General features: G+C 42.0%; 1 protein-coding gene across 11 annotated transcripts in view; it reads right to left on the bottom strand.

The window, feature by feature from the left end:
- The window catches only part of LOC109261385 (solute carrier family 41 member 3-like), a 319,912-nt gene that overhangs the window by 133,875 nt on the left and 168,263 nt on the right, over positions 1-17,774 (bottom strand). For 8 of the 11 annotated variants that reach the window (XM_053896891.1, XM_053896887.1, XM_053896883.1 and 5 more), the window contains exon 1: positions 11,391-11,464. The exons of the other annotated variants lie outside the window; for them this stretch is intronic. The gene's annotated coding sequence lies outside the window, so the exon portion shown is untranslated. Of the gene's footprint in view, positions 1-11,390; positions 11,465-17,774 lie in introns of those variants that run through there. 11 annotated transcript variants of the gene reach the window in all.

Raw genomic sequence — 17,774 nt, 5'->3', positions numbered from 1 at the left:
ATACATGTATAGGACATTCCACCCAACAATAGCAGAATAGACATTCTTTTCAATATATACAGAACATTCACTAGGATAAACCACACATCATATAAAAAACACACAAAATGCAATAAAATTACAAATAAATAAAAGAAAATTTGGGAAATTCACAAGTTTGTGTAAACAACACACCCAAATAACTAAAGGGTCAAAGAAGAAATCACGAGGGAATCATAAAATTATTTGATATGAATTAAAATGAAAATATAGCATACCAAAACTTATGGGATGCTGGGAATACAGTGCTTAAAATGTATATATGAAAAAGCAAAAAATAAAAGAGAGAAGCTTATATTAATAAATTGATCTTTCACCTTAAGAAAAATGAGAAAGAAGACTAAACTAACACAAAAAAAGTAGAGGCTGGGAAGCAATAAAGATTAGAGTGGTAATAAATGGAATAGAGAATAGAAAAACCATAGAGAAAATCAACAAAAGCAACAGTTGGGTCTCTGGAAAGATTGACAAAATACACAAACCTTTAGCTAAAACTGACCAAGAAAGAGAGAGGATGTAAATATTTAAGAGGGAACACTACTTCTGAACTTACAAATATAAAAAGAATTGTGTCTGTAGTGTAGTGGTTATCACATTCACCTAATATAAAAATAATAATGAGGGAATACTATGAACAATTGTATGCCAAGATGTTAGAAAATCTAGATGAGATGGACAAATTCCTACAAACACACTGACAAACTAATTAAGAAGAAATAAAAAAAATTAAGAGACCTGTAACAATGAAAAGATTGAATTAGCAATACAAAAAATTCCTCCACAAAGTCCAAGACCAGATGGCTTCACTAGTGAAGTTTACCAAGCATTTAAAAAAGAATTAACACCATCCTTCACACACTCCCAAACAAATTGATGAAATGGGAACATTTGCCTGATACCCAAATCAGACAGAGCCAACCTAAGAAAACTACAGACCAGTATAAGAGCCTTATAAATATACACACAAAACTCCTCAACAAAATGCTAACAAAGTGATTTATGTGGCATATAAAAAGTCTTATACAACATGACCAAGTGGGATTTATCTCAGGAATGCAAAGTTGTTCAATTTGTGAAAATCAATGTATTTACACCATATTAATAGAATGGAGGAAAAAAAAACGATTCACTCAATAGATCAGAAAAGCATTCAGCAATATCCAACACTTTGATGATACAAATACTAAAAAAAAATCACTAGGAATTTAAGGGAATTATTTCAATCTGATAAAGTTTATCTATGAGAAACCCTCGGTTAACAAACTTAACGGTGAAAGATTGAAAGCATCCTCCTTAACATTAGGTACAAGACAAGGATACCTGCTTTTGCCACTCCTGTCCTATTGCATTGTACTTGAAGTCCTATCTAGCACAATCAGGCAAGAGATGAAATAAAAGGCATCCAAATTGGAATGGAAGAAGTAAAACTGTTTACAGATGACATGATCTTGTACGTAGAACATTCTAAGGAATACATACACACACACATACAACCAGTAAGTTCAGCAAGGTTGTAGGATACAAGATCAATTTTTTAAAAGTCAGTTTTATTTCTATACACTAGCAATGAACAATCTAATAAACTAAAAAAACTGCATCTGCAATAGCATCAAAAAGAATAAAATACTTAAGGATAAAGGTAACCAAAAAAAAGTGTAAAAACTTTTACCCTGAAAACTGTAAAGCATTGTTGAAAGGAATTTTGAGAAACCTAATAAAATGAAAAGATATCCTGTCCTCATGGACTGAAAGGCTTATATTGTTAAGATGGTGATATTTCTCAAACTGATCTACAAATCCAATGCATTCCTATCAAAATTATATTCATCTTTTTCACAAAAAAATGACAAGCTAATTCTAAAATCCATAGGGAAATGCAAGAAAGCCAGAATTTTAAACAATCTTGAAAAAAAGAATACACTTCCTGATTTCAAAACTTACTATAAAGCTACAATAATCAAGACAGTATAGTACTGGTATTAAAATCAAAATATAGATCAATGAAATAGAGTTGAGAATCCACAAATAAACCCATGCGCCTGTGTTCAATTGATTTTCAGCCAGGATGCCAAGGCTATTTAATGGGAAGAGAAGAGCCTCTTCAAAAATGGTGCCAAAATAACTGGATATCCACATGCAAAATCATGTGTTTAGACTCCTACCTCAAACCATATACAAAAACTAACACAAAATGGTCCAAAGCCCTAAACCTAACAGCTAAAACTATAAAACATTTAAAAGAAAACGTAGGTATAAGTTTTAGTGACTTTGGATTAGGTAACGGTTTCTTAGACACGATATCTAAAGTAAAAGCAACCAAAGAAAAATTAAATAAATTGGGCTTCATCAAAATTTAAGTTTTGTGGGACACTATCAATAAAGTAAAAAGACAATCCACATAAAGAGAGAGAATATCTGCCATCTAATCTGATAAGGGTCTAGTATCCCGAATTTATACAGAATACTTACAACTCAACAATAAATCCAATTTAAAAACTGGCAAAGGAGTAGAATGGCCAATAAGCACATTAAAAGATGCTCAACATCAGTTGTTAGGAAAATGCAAGTCAAAAACACATAAGACACCACTTAGCATAATGTTTTCCAGGTTCACTGATGTTGTTACATCAATGAGTACTTCACTCCTTTTTATGGTCAAATAATATTCCACTGTATGGATAGAACACATTTGGTTTATCCATTCACCATGTCATGAACTTTTTTTACTTTTTGGCTATTACATGAACATAGAACATATGCAGGTCTTTGTGTGAACGTGTATCTTCTGTTCTCCTGAATTATACATTTTGAAGGGGCAAATTTTATGGTATGTGATTTACAAATAAATAAAAAAAATCATGAATTATTTATGGAATAGGTAAAGAAGCAGAACACTAGCAGCTTCCCAAACTCTCTGAGCCCCTAACAATAACGTTTATTCCTTATCACAGGGGTGACTGTCCAAACTCTGGAAAGAATCACTCCTCAGTTTCTGTATCATCCGTATTTAGTGTTACCAACTAAGAATACAGCCCTAAATAACAGTGTTTTGCTTACACCGCAATTTAGATCAATAGTCACATTCCACTTATTCTTCAGGTGTGGTGTCTTTTACCTGACATGAAGATTCTTGCATTCAGCCATGCTGTAGAACCATAATCCATCAATTCTACTCCTGAAGAACCATCCCTTTCCAAAAAAACCCACAAAAAACAAAAACAAAAACAAAAAAACCCCAAAACCCTGATTGCTTTTTAACATAAAAGTAATGTGTTAATAAGAAATATAATTTAGACAGCACAAAGATATAAATAAGGATGTTTAAATCACTGACCATGTTACTGCCCCCAAATAACTAATGCTAAATCTAGTGTATATCCTTCCAATGTGTGCACACACACATGCTATTTTTTTAAAATCAATGTCCTAGATCCTGGGTTGTTTTATTTAATAAAATGTATACATCTGTCCACCCCTATTTTTAGCATGGATATAATTTTTATATAATTTCTCATGTCATCCTTGATAGTTCACCCAGTGGTTGGTAAAATCTTTTTTGCCAGAGGATTTATAGACTGAGGAAGAATAGAGGAAAGAACACAGCAGGGACAAGTCGCTACATGTTTTAACTCCTAGTCAGCCCAAGGCCACCAGCCCCAGATCCCCATTGGCAAGGCACCAGGAGCCCTGCACTGAGTACAGCAGTTTTATTAAGTCAGCAGAGATGCTGGGCCTGTGAGGACAGCCTGAGCTGTGAGCAATGAGTAAGGAGGACACAGGAGAAGCCTCACATCTTTGGGGACACGAGTGAAGGTAGAACAGTCCACACACACAAGGCTACAGAACCTGGGTGAAGGCAGGCTTTGCTCAGCTCAAAAAAGCAATAAACTACAAAAAAAAAAAAGACGGAAATTACGTATTACACCATGAGTCCCCCCTCCTAAAGGCTTTCAAGCAGCCCAGCAGCAAAACAGGAAATGTCTGCTCTTCTTGCTACAGAGGTACCACCCTGGTTCCTGCCCTGGTCCTACCCCTACAGAAGTCACCCTTACCTCGTTGGTCCAGGCCCAGGTCATTCATTCTGACTGAGGCCCACACTCCATCTTCCCAGTGGCTTTCTTGCCTTAGACCCTCTGAGCCTGAACCTTGAGGCAAATTAACCATTCTTTTTAAATTCACCGCAAGCTGTGAAGCAACAGTGGTAAACTGAGTCAGGCATACATAGGAGGCCTGGCCACAGTGGGGAGGCAGGTAATGGCGCTGGGGGGGAGGGGAAGAGTACCAGTCCTACCACCACTGGAGCTGATGTGGGAAAAAAAGGCAGAAGGAAATGGCATATAGAACTAAATTTCCTTATAACCTGCAGCCCACTGACAATTACTTGAGGCTGGCAGAGTAAAACGTTTCTCCAGGAACTCTTTGGAGTTAATGCTTTGCTACAGGGAAAAACCACCTTAGCTTGACAATGGCGAGGCCTCTGGTATCCTATGAGTCTTCTTTGGCATATGAAAATCTCACTGGAAACTTCCCCCGGACTTTACCTCCCCCAGTCTCTCCTCATGGTCCCAGGCAGTTCTTCCTGCCCATGGGTCCTGTCCTCATGCTTCAATAAAAATCACCTTTTTGCACCAAAGACGTCTTCAAGAATTCTTTCTTGGCTGTTGGCTCTGGATCCCACGAACCCCACTATCACCCCAAAACCTCATCCGGAGCCACATACAGAACAATCAATAGGGTCTCAGGTCCCCATTCTGCTATCCTATGTGGCTCCCTTCGAACCCAAGGGGAGAAAGGATGCTTAGTAGAATAGGGTTGGGGAGGGGACAGTTCCTGAGTCCCTGCAGTGCCAGATACTTAATCTCTTAAAAAGAAAACCCACAAAAAACAGACACAGCTACCCAGGACCCATGCAGCAGCCCTTCATTCTTTACCCTCACAAATCCTGAGAAGGGCTATCACTGCCTCTCCCCTGGGCCCTGGAGCCCACCTTGGCCTTCTCAGGAACTAGCACTAGCAAGGGTCTCCTTTCCTGCCTTTTCAGTTTCTCCGCACTCCCTCTGTGGGATCCTCCGACAATAGGACTTTGCACTAGAATCTGTCTCTCAAATAAGTTCCCTGGACCCCAAGCCATCCTCTAGCTTGTACCCTATTTCTCTCCTCCCTTTCAGGGCACAATGAAAGAGACATGTCCATACTGTCTCTATGTCCTTGCCTCTGTGCTCAACACCCATTTGGCTCCTTCCTGCACACGTGGCCCTTGCCAAGACCAGAGGTCACCTGCACGATGCCAAACAATCCCCGCAGACCTCAGTGTGCCCAACGTCTTAGCCAGATTCACTAGGGCATGAGAGACTCAAGGACTTGAGACTTGCCCGCCGTGGCCTCCTCACATCCTTGTCCCCGCAGTGTGCCCCCCACCCCTCCTGCATGTGGCTTTAGCCCCTGCTCCTTTTTCATCCCTTCTCCTTCCTCCTGATAAAGTCCAGTCCAGCCTGCACAGAAGAGCTGCTGACCATCAAGAATGACGCCCTGCTCTCATTTCCGAAAATGGCCACACTGCTGCTGCCCCCTTCCTGCTACATCTACAGGAACTCTGACAAATACCTTCCCCCTAAAGCCCTTAAAACATTCTGCCCACCTCCCCCTTGTTAAAAGGCTCTTCTGGAGCTTTCCTGTGTTCAGCACTCTACAATAAAGGCTAGGTTAATGGTGCTGGGACTGATTTTGTTTCTCCTGGGGCTCCTAGTGTGTGCATGTCAAGAAGCCTTTGATTGCTGAGGCATCCATGTCAAAGGCAGCTCCTAGCAAACCAACCCCAGAAGGCCTCTTCCCACCCATGAAGCTCCCCTTTTAGAAAGTCCTGAGTAATCTAGATCACTGACTGCTTGAGTGACTCTGCTTCTCCCTTCCCTTATCCTACTTCTTGTTCTCATGTTTTAAGCCATCCGATAATCAGTGAACCCATGAAACCCTAATTATCTCATCCCAACAAATGCAGAGCCCCAGGCCCACGCATCCTCCCTCCCTCTCCACCTGAGACTATACTGTGTGGCTGTGTGGCCCTCGGGCATGCCTTGGACCTGCCAGGACCTGTGAGTAATAAATCTTGTTCTCCAAAGTTCCCTGATGACTGTGCTAAGGCACTTCCTGCAATAATATAACAAGAACCACAAGGGCTGATCCAGCTTCAACAATGGCTCCAGGAGGGGAACCCGCAAGGGGATCACCACAAGTAGTATAGGTCCAGCAGGCATTCCTGGCCTGTAGCATCACTGTGGAAAGGCTGATATGATGTCACACCATTCTTCTTCCAGCTTAGGGTTGCCAGATTTCACAGATAAAATGGGACATAGTTATGCTGAAAAGTGAGTCACCGTTTCTCTCAAATTCTGTATTTTATCTGGCAGCCCTTCCCAGGTTTCCATGCATGCCTCATTTTGTCCTACTCCATGGGTGTCCTGTCTCTTTTCCTGGTGTGGCTTCTCCCTCTGATCTCTAACGATGACACTCCAGACTCTCCTCACTTGTCTTCTGTCTTCAGCCTGTGCTTGGACTTCCCCCAGTCCCATAGCCTGAAGTAACAATGATACGCTGCTACTACCTCCCAATCACATCTCCCAGCTCGGCCCTCAGCCCAGGATCCAGACACGGAGAGCCAACTTCCCATTCAGCGGTCTGAGAGGCATCTCAGGCACCCTAGGTCTAACACAGAGCTCCCAGTTTCCCCATTCCACCTCTCAATCTCATCTTTCCCATGAAAGGCATCACAGCCACCCAGCCAGTCAACACAAGAGGAGCGGATATAAACAGAAAGGGCTTGGGGTGCAGAAGGTATGGATATAATCCTCTGGACTTTATATGTATGTCTATATTGTTCAGACTTCTTCCCAATGGATGTGCACTATTAAAAAAAAAAAGAAAAAAAACACCTTTATTTTTTAGAGCAGTCTTAGGTTCACAGAGAAATTGAGAGGAATGTACACAGAGTTCCCATATACCCCAACATCCCACACGAGACAGGAGCATGTTACAACTGGTGAGCCCACACTGGCACATCATGATCACCCCAAGTCCAGTTTACAGTAGGGGTCACTCCTGTGTTGTATAGTCGATGGGTTTGGACAAATGTAGAATGACATGCATCCATCATTATATCACACACAGTAGTTACACTGCCCTAAAAATCCTCTGTGCTCCACCTACTCATCCCTCTCCTCCTTTGGTGCATGAATGATTTATCATCCATTCAACAAATGTTTTCTTCCTTCCTTTTATGCAAGGAGTTTTCTAGGCACCAAGAATGCAGTGGAAAGCAAGACAGATAAAGGTCCTGCTCTCAGGAAATTTGCATTCTAGAGGCAGAGACAGAAATAAACAAGAGAACAAGTAAGTGAACAAGATAAATTAAATGCTGTGAATTGACAGGGACTATCCTGGGAAAGTGTAGGGTAGGGTGTGGATGGAGGATCAAAGACTCAAGAAGAGAGGGTGACATTTTAATGAACCCTAAGTATAAAAAAATTTCCCCTGTGCAGGGGTGCCTGGCTGGCTCAGTCAGAAAAGCATGCAGCTCTTGATCTAGGAGTTGCAAGTTTGATCCCCACACTGGGGTAGCAATTACTAAAAAATACATAAATAAAACTTAAAAAAAAGCCAACTGTGCAAAGATCTAGGAGAGGAGCCCTGCAAGCAGACAACAGCGAGTACAGAGGCACTGAGGTAGGGCAAATTTGGTGCTTCCAAGGAAGGAAAGGCAAAGAGGCCAACAAGTCTGGGGTATGTAGATACAAGAGGATGGCAGGAAAGGAGGACAAGGCAGCCGGTCACGTAGGGTCTTATAGGCAGAGCAAGGAGTACATGCTTCTTCCTCAGAGTGACTGTTTATGTTTTCAAAAGACAACTCTGTTGCTTCCCCCACTAAAAAGGGATCAGGCCCCTGAGTGACCCCAGATCACCCCCGTGAAGCCAAAGATACACCCCAGCAATCCACAGAACATTGAGAAATGATAAATCACTGTCTGTTTAAGTCCCTAGGTTTGGCAGTACTTTGTTATGCATCAAAAGATAACTGACAATGTTCCAGCTCTGTGATTTCATTTACAGTTTAGCTGCCCTCCTCTGGGGGTGAGAGATGGTGCTGAGCTGAGGACTGCCAATGTGGGAGAAAAATCTTAGCTGCCCGTGACACTATGTACTTCACAGATAGTTAGTTGGGTACAGAGCATCAAACCGCTGGAAGTCCATGTGAACTCTAACCTAAAAACAAGATGTATTTTCTGGCTCTGACACTTCTAAAAGTAGTCCAAAGCAACAACATGTCCCCCTAGTCTGGGGACCATGTATCTCTGCACTCAGATTTTCATGTCTAATACTCAAAACAGGACTCTTGGAGGACAATGATCCCATAACTTGGGGCAGGAGAAAAATTGAGACGGCTCTGGAACCCTCTGGTGTTGCTAGAAAATAAGATGCTTTCAAAGGTGTCAGAGGAGGGATTAAAATGACAAAGGAACAAAATTGTAAACAGACTACCACTGTCAATCTGTGACAACTTCAGCATCTAATAATAATACAGGATAGTTACCACTTCACAAGTTGAATCTGCAAAGGACCATGAGTTCATTACGATATCAAAACAGAAAAGTTAATACAAAATGTATAAAGCCAATAATGAATAAAATAAATCAGCAGACAAAATCAGTCACTAATTAAAATCAACAAAGGATGAGATACAGCCTACCAGAGAATCCTTCCTTTGTTGACTTTAGTCAGCTGCTTTTGACAACTTAATCACAACTGCATCACTTCAGGAAGACTCACGCATGTAAGCAGGAAGGAGTGGAAAAGTCAAGACAGCGCTGGGAAAAGCAGGAACCAGAGGAAGGGCAGGAGAAATCACCCATCACCACAGTCACAGGATAACCAGGGAGCGGGAAGGCTCACCGGCTGAAGGGCACAGATCAGACAAGATAACCAATTAAAAAGAGGCATTGGGCCTCCCCATTGTGGGGAGCCCGGGTGGCTCAGTATGCTAAGTGTCTGACTTTGGCTCAGGTCATGGTCTCACAGCTATGGGTTCAAGCCCCAGGTGTCGGGCTGTGTGCTGAAGGCTCGGAGCCTGGAGCCTGCTGCACATTCTGTGTCTCCCTCCCTCTTTGCCCTCCCCTGCTCATGCTCCATCTGTCTCTCTCAAAAATAAACATTAAAAAAAAAAGAGGCCCAAAAGCGTTCACAAACACTAGACAATTAGAGAAGCATGAACCACAAAGCTTCGTTCTCTCCTCCCAAAATGAGTGAAACCCTCTGGATGACACACTCATGGCGGTGGGATTCAGACAGAATACAAATGAGTTTCCAAATACGCCAAGAAACCAGGTAGGCACCAGGAGGCAAGTGCCAGCAGCTGAGCTAAACTGAAGGGTTCCCTGACTGCTAAGAAAGAGGCCTCCTCTCAATGTGTAGGGCAGAGCTATGAGGACCACACAGAACAGTTCCAGAAGAAACTTGTGTGAGGGAAGCACACTGAAGAATGCCCTCTCAACTCATCAAACGTGCACCAGAGGCCCAGTGTGGTCAGCACCCAGCACGCATTCCTACCTACCCTGTGCCCCTTACAGTGTGGGGCCTCCGTGATCCCCCAGCAGGGACCCCACAACCCTGTGGATGGTAGTCAAAGGCACTCAGCTTCTTTGGGAACATGGGGGTGTGTCAGAAGGGGAATGTGTTTAGATGTCATTTGCATCGACAGAAATGAGTACAGATGAACACACCAGGTCCTGAAGGACAGGCCTTGCTGGTGAAGGTGGCCTCTGTCAGGAGAGTGGGCTGTGGATGCAGGAAAACCCTGTCCTGTAGCCCCCAGAGGGGGGGGCACCTGGGGGGGTGGCACTGACTCCAGGGCAGAGGTTCCCACCCAGCCTTTCCCCCAGAGGACACAATATGGAGGCGGTGCCCCAGGACAGGCCCCCACAACAAAGAACTACCAAGGTGTCAGACCCTGCCAAGGTGTCAGAGTGTGGAGTGGGAGCCCTGCACAGCCCGTGTGCTTGGAGCCCCTTCCTCGGGCACAGGCCTTGAGAAGGGCTGGGCAGGGGGACCAGGGCCCACCTGGCTGCCAGTCACAGGAATCTGTAAGGTCATTGCTCTTGCAGATGCCTCCTGGAGAGTCTGTACCCATCAGACTGAGGAGGACACTGATGCGGAGCCTCCCCGTGAGTCAGGGAGAAGCTGGCCTTGAATCTAGGGCCTTTGGGCACCCTGGGGCCAACACATCAGGTCTGAGACCTGGTCACCAGGACCTCATACAAACTAGTGCTCACCCCAAGGCAAGAGACAAGGCCAGTCCTAACTCTTCACTGCACAGCCAAAATGCTGGAACCGATCGTCTCCACTCAGCTGCTCACTACCTGCTGTGAGGCCAAACTGCCTCTGGACTTTACAGGAGACCTGGTTCAGTGGGAGAACCCTGGAGCCTACCTTGAGGGTCTGAATCCCAGCTCTTCCTCTTCCTAGATGCTGGTCCTTGGAAAAGTGAAATTTCTGTGCCTCGTCAGTTAAATGGGGACAAGAGCACCAACTTCACAAGGCTGTGAAGATTAAATGTAATAATGTACTTGCATCACAGGACACCTGGCTGGTTCTCACTCCCACTTCAAATCCCTCAAAGCTCTAATGTTTCAGAACAGTGCCTCTTAAATTATAGCTGCATCAGAATCAGCTGGAGTACCCACCTGGGTAGTTTATAAGTAGATGGGGGGACAGCAGGCCTAGTAAGCCAAGATACTGGCTATGTGGGAGAGAGAGCCTCAGAAATACCTGAAGACTTGCCCAACCCTCAGTCTGGATTCCCTCTCGCCCCCCCGGGCATCAAACCCGCCTTGGACCCTTGGACCCTGGGTTTGTCTCCCTCCATCCCAGGTCCGTCATCCAGGACCCTGCCCTGGGCCCTTACCTGGATACCTCCCCAGGCGCCCCCTCTGCCCAAGGCCCCTCTGGGACCACTTTCTCTTTCCCCTTCCCGTTTTCCCTTATTTTCGCCTTCTTGCAGGCCCCTGGCCTCCCACCGGCCTCCCCCCGCTCTGGGTTCACGTCCTCTTCTGCGTTGCCCAGGCCCCGGACTTTCCAGGTGTGCCCCACCCCGTCCCGAGGTCCCCCTGCAAAGGCCCTGGGTTTACTCCCTCTACTGCTCATCCCCCACTCTGCGCCCCAACCCCAGCGCTTCCCCAGGGCCGGGCCTCCTCAGTGTGACATCTCCACACACCCAGACAGCCCCCTTTGGACTCCATCACCGCTTTACCCCAGACTTCCCGCACCCCTGCCCAGGCCCGCTTGGGGCGCAGCGCCACGCTTACCCGATCCCCTCCCGGGCAGCAGCGCGCAGAAGGCGAGCAGAAGGCGCGCGGGCCAAGGGGAGGGCTCAATGAGAAAACAGGGAACGCTAGATCTTCAGGCCAACTTGCCTGGCGGTTTCAGGACTTGGAGAAAGCGTGACGGGGGCGGGGGACTGGGCGGGGCTACCCTGGAGGCGGGGCCCTGTTCTCTGTCCTCTCACTCTGAATTTGCAGGTGTCTTTAGGTCTAAAATGAGTCGGTTATCAGCAGCATATAGATGGGTCTTATATATTTATTCCTTCTGACACCCTATGTCTTTTGATTGGAGCATTCAGTCCATTTACATTCAGAGTAATTATTGATAGATATGTATTCAGTGCCATTTTATTATTTGCTTTCTCATTGTTTCTGGAGATTTTCTCTGTTCCTTTCTAGTTTTGTCACTTTTGGTCTTTCCTGTCCACTCAGAGAGTCCCCTTTAATATTTCTTGCAGAGTTGCTTTAGTGGTCACAAACTCCTTTAGTATTTGTTTGCCTGGGAAATTCTTTATCTCTCCTTCTATTCTGAATGATAGCCTTTCTGGATAGAGTATTCTTAGCTGCATATTTCTCCCTTAGCATATTGAATATATTAGGCCTTTGCTTCTACTTTGTCTTCCTGAAAGATGATGTTCATTTAGCTTCTATAGCTTACTCCGGGGCCCAGCACAGAGCCTGGCACCTAATATCCATATTCAAGAAAAATATTCATTGAGCGAATGAATGACTAGGTTACAGTTTATATGAGTGTGATGTCATTAAACACCAGATTTACTATTTTATATTTTTTGTAATGTTTATTTTTTAGAGAGAGACAGAGCATGAGCAGGGGAGGGGCAGAGAGAGAGGGAGACACAGAATCTGAAGCAGGCTCCAGGCTCTGAGTTGTCAGCACAGAGCCCAACGCGGGACTCAAACCCACCAAACGTGAGATCATGACCTGAGCCAAAGTCAGAGGCTTAACCAACTGAGCCACCCAGGCGCCCCCAGATTTGCTATTTTCTGATTTCATGCTCATCTTTTTACTGTGTTTTTGTAAATTTTATTGAGGTATAATATACATACAGAAAAGTTCATGAATCCTGATTACTTTTGACATCCAGATCAGCTCAGCCTAAAGGGAGAGAAAGTACAGTTTAAAAAGATACAGAATGCTGTAATTTCTTTTTTTTTAATGTTTTTTACTTATTTTTGAGAGAGAGCATGTGAGACTCGGGCAGGGACTGATAGAGAGAGGAGAGAGGGAGACAGAAGATCTTAAGTGGGTTCTATGTTGACAGCTGTGAGCCCGATGTGGGGCTTGGACTCATGAACCGTGAGATCATGACCTGAGCCAAAGTCAGACACTCAACTGACTGAGCCACCAGGTGCCTAGAATATTGTAATTTCTTTATTTTTAATTTATCTTTATATTCATAACTTGACATTCTATTTTCATACATTATTTGTGTTTGCTAGTTTAATGTGAGTCTTTCCCTGAGAATAGAAATTGTATTTAACATCCTAAAAATTTCATGTTTCCAAGTCTCAGAACTGAAGGAAAGACCCTAGCTTTGGTAAATTCATCCTGATGACAGAATACAGCCTCAGATGTGAGAAGGCCTTCTTTTATTCATATGTTTCTATACAACTCATCTTGCATTGACTTCTTATTTTTAATTTCTAAAGAAAAGACCAAGTATTTATCACAATTAACATGGGACAACTCTCTAATAAATATATATTTCATCCACATTAAATATATTACATATTCAATTAATAGAAATGTATGATGAATAGGGCTGCAATCTTTATTCCATCGGAAAACTATCTTTAAAAAAGTTTGAGGGGCACCTGAATGGCTTAGTCGGTGAAGCATCCAACTTGGGCTCAGGTCATGATCTCTCAGTTCGTGCATTTGAGCCCCAAGTCGGACTCTGTGCTGACAGCTCAGAGCCGGGAGCCTGCTTCAGATCCTGTCTCTGTCTCTCTGTCTCTCTCTCCCCCTCCCCCACTTGTGCTCTCTCTCTCTCTCAAAAATAAATAAAAAAAAAAGCTGGAGATCATAAATCAGATTTCACTCTTCAATATGAAAGATTTCATACACAGAAATGATCACACAATACTTTCATAACTCCACCACCTTTTTTATCCTCTGGTTCTTATAATAATTATTGAGAACAATTTTGACATCTTTAATCAAAGGGACGGTACCTTCATTACGGAAACTGTAAGGATAATATCCATAAACCTGCTTTTCAAATTTGTATTTTTTTTATTCTCATTTCATTCTCCATAGAGATTAGGACTGATGCATCAGTAGTCATCAACTACACAGGGTAGAAATAAAAACTAAAAGCTGAGAAAATGCAACATTCCTCCCATTGTAATTAGGAAGTCAGTATTTCCAAACCTTATAATGTTATACATCATAAGAGACACCTAAAGTCAGTTGAAGTCAAACCACTGTCTTTCATCCATAGATAATTAAAATGACCCCACGTTTCAAGACATAAGTCAAGGATTTTGAGGAGTACAGTAATCTTTAATGGCTAACCTTCAGGAAATTTTCTTTGCAACCTGGGAAAGGTACTGAAAAGAAGCTTATGGACCAAGAAGAGAATTTAATGGGCTCTTAACCCCTTTCAAATGAGGTACAAGATGTGGGATTAGGAAATGGAGCAACTATTTAAGTCTCTCCATTCTATTTTTCACTCAGCTCAGAAAGAGTCCAGCTAACAAAGCACAGTCACTTGAAATTGTACGTACATCCTTATTCCCTTGAGTACCGAACTTTCACATTTATGAGAGTCTTATAGAGATATTTCTAGAAGCTAAAATCTCATCTTCCTACCTATAAACTAGCATGTTGTGATAATATCAAAAAGACTGATTTTTAATGTTATAACAATATGAGAATACTACATTGAAATATATGAATTTCTGCTGTGCTGAGAGTGCTATAAAATTAAAATGCCAACTTTAAATGTCAAGGAGTTAATTTCCTGAACTTGACTCTGTTTAATTGTTACTAATGTGTGTTATACTAATTAAACATGCCTCCTCAATAATCATATGAAGAAGCTGCAAAGCTTTTAAGACTCCTGCTAATCCAGCACCCTCTGCTTGCTTGTTTCTAATTTGTTCATTTTAACATACTAATTATGCGAATTAGAGCAAATAAACATGTGAAAAATCTCTCTTCTGAGACGCTGACCTCAAAATGTTTTGAATCAGATGGAACAATCCCCGTTCTGGCTTAATTATTCAATTTCTAGAGTAGATTAAAGGATTAAAAGGCTGATTTATTTAATTGTGAATAAGCAGATATAGCTTGAGGTTTCAAAATTTTTATTGTGAATTCTCAAGCACTAAGTATTGTTGTCCTGCTCAATCCAAAGAGGACTGAAGTCAAGTAAATGTGCAATGAATCAATAAAGAAAAAAGAGCAAGACTGTTTTACACATACAGTCTGTTTATGGCAAGCATTAACAACCCCCCTAAATATCATAGTACAGTTGAGGGGAACGAACATACTGTATTGCATTGTATCTTTTTAGAGTAAAGAACTTTTAACACATAGTCCTTTTATTTTCTGTTGTCTGATAATATCTGGTGTATATATCGCTCTGTTTAGTTCTATTTTTTTTTTTTCAGGGCTGTATTCCCCACTGAGATGGAGATGAATTTCTTTTAAAGTTTGTAAAGTAGAATATATCCAGAATTGCTAGATCTCCAGCCTTTCCAGGTCACCTAGCAGATAATGATCATTATCTCCACTTAGTGGATTTAATGGTGCACTCTCCTGCCCAGGGACCCTACTCAAAAAGGGTGGCACACTTTCTTCTCCTATAGACTGATACCCAGTGGAAAAATTAAAGCTTCCCAGGTAGTAAACTTCCCTTAGCCCAATAACTGAGTCAATATTTATGGGAAGCTGATTCAATAGTTTTTATTGTGCTTCTTTCCCTTTTTGATTATAAAAATATAGCATGTACAATGACAGATTTGGAAACTCCAAAAAGTAATAGTCACATAACTCTACCATCCTGAGGATCCATGATACATAGTAATGTTCTACTCCCCCAGCTTCTTTTTATTTTTTAACATGTTCAAGATCATAACATATGTACTTTGGCAGCTAGTTTGCTTCCTGTAATATTATAATAGCATTCTCTGATGTCATGAATAACATATGAACAACATAATAACATTTATGATTTTAGGGCTATAGACCAGTCCACAACATATGATAATGCATAAATTTTTGTAAATTCCTCTACTGTTGTGCAGTGAGATTGTTTCCAGTTTCTTGTGGTTATATGTAACATTACTGTGGATACTGCTATATATAAATTTTTGCTAGCAAACACTGTATTTTGATTTTTTAAGTTCATTTATTTTGAGAGAGAGAGAGAGAGAGAGGCAGAAAGAGAGAGGGAGGTATAAAATTCCAAGCAGGTTCCATGCTGTCAGTGCAGAGCCCAAAGTGGCGCTTGATCTCATGAATAATACCATGACCTGAGCTGAGATCAAGAGTTGGACACAAGTGACTGAGCCACCCAGGTGCCCCAGTATTCTGTTATTTTTGAATAGGGAATGCCTATATATTTATATTTACTGGCCATATGGTGAGTTTTCAGTAGCTGCCCTAGGCATCATCTTCCTGGAAGCAGACATATATGACTGAATAAAAAGTGTCATTAAACGTTTCCTACACATCAGTGTGGTTGGCCTAAGTGAGATACTAGTAGCCATCCCTATGGTTTTCTTCTAGGAAGGGGCAGTGATTTCCGAAGATATTGGCTAGAATTCCTAAATCTCTCTCTTTAATTATGAATTCCTATCTATGTCCTTATTTCTTGTAAATCACCCCTATTGAATTCTAAAATATATATTGAGCCCCTCAGAATATATCTTTTCCTCTTCTTCACCTGTATGTTCTAGTAATATATATTATGTTCCATAACATTACAAAGAAATCAATTCCTCCTTAAAGGAGTGTCATAGTGAAGCATATATCCCTATAGTAATGAAAAGTTTGATAATGCTAATAGTTGAGGTAAGCTGAAAAGTGGTCCCTAAATATATCTGTATTCTGTACTAATCCCAGAAAACTGTGAATGCTACTTTATTTGACAAAAGAAACTTTGCAAGTCTCATTGAACTAAGGATCTTCAGCTAGAAGGATTATCCTGGGTCATCCCCGGGACTGGATAATCCAGAACGATGTGATTGCCCTTGCATCATCCCTATAGGAGGGTCAGAGTCCGAAAAGGTGATGTGCTGGTGGAAGCAGAGTGATCTTTACAGATGGAAAAATATAAATGGCCACAAGCCAAGGAATATAGGTGGTGATAGAAGTTTTAAAAAGGCAAGGGAACAGATTTTCCCTCAGCACTTCCAAAAGGAACTACTGACACCTTGGTTTTAGCCAATGAAACCGATTCTGGACTTTGGACCTCCATTGTAAGAAAATAAATTGGTGTCATTTACATTTTTTTAATGTTTATTTATTTTTGAGAGAGAGAGAGACAGACAGACAGAACACAAGTGAGGGAGGGGCAGACAGAGAGGGAAACACAGAATCTGAAGCAGGTTCCAGGCTCCAAGCTGTCAGCACAGAGCCTGACGCGGGGCCTGAACCCATGAATTGTGAGATCGTGACCTGAGCCAAAGTCAGACATTTAACCAACTGAGCCACCCAGGCACCTCAAATTGGTGTTATTTTAAGCCACCAAGTTGGTGATAATTTAAACAGTAATAGGAAAGTAATCCAATAGTTATCTATGTTCATTCATGTTAGAAAATCTGGTAAAGAAGAAGGAAATAGAAATAAACCATGAGCAAATCATAGTTAACATGTTGGTGCGTTTTCTTCTGTATATATCTTTTATCAAGATATAGATCCAGCTGCATACACACAAATACATAATGCACGTATGTACATATACACCCAGAATCATATATTCTAGGGGCACCTGGCTGGCTCAGTCTGTGGAGCATAAGACTCTTGATCTTGGGGTTGTAAATTCAAACTCCATGTTGGATGTAGTAGAGATTACTTAAAAATAGAATCTAAAAAAAATCATATTTTATTGATCATCTTATATTGTACTTTCTTCATGTAATAAAATAATTTTGATTCTCAAGTTATTAATTGTATTACTTAATATTGTATCTATTTATATAGCATGATTTACTTAACCAATTCCTTATTTTATTGTTTTTAAAGTTTGTTTTATTCATTTATTTTGAGAGAGAGAAAGCAGGGGAGAGGTAGAGAGAGGGAGAGAGAGAATACCAAGCAGGCTCCGCGCTGTCAGCACAGAACCTGATTTTGACCTGAGCCAAAGTCAAGAGTCTGGAGCTGAACCAACTGAGCCA

This window comes from Panthera pardus, unplaced genomic scaffold (assembly GCF_024362965.1).
Source record: "Panthera pardus isolate Hobbes unplaced genomic scaffold, ASM2436296v1 HiC_scaffold_8, whole genome shotgun sequence".
In the NCBI taxonomy this organism is placed as follows: Eukaryota; Metazoa; Chordata; class Mammalia; order Carnivora; family Felidae; genus Panthera; species Panthera pardus.
Note: the sequence above shows the minus strand (reverse complement) of the source record. Positions and strands in the feature narration are given on the sequence as shown.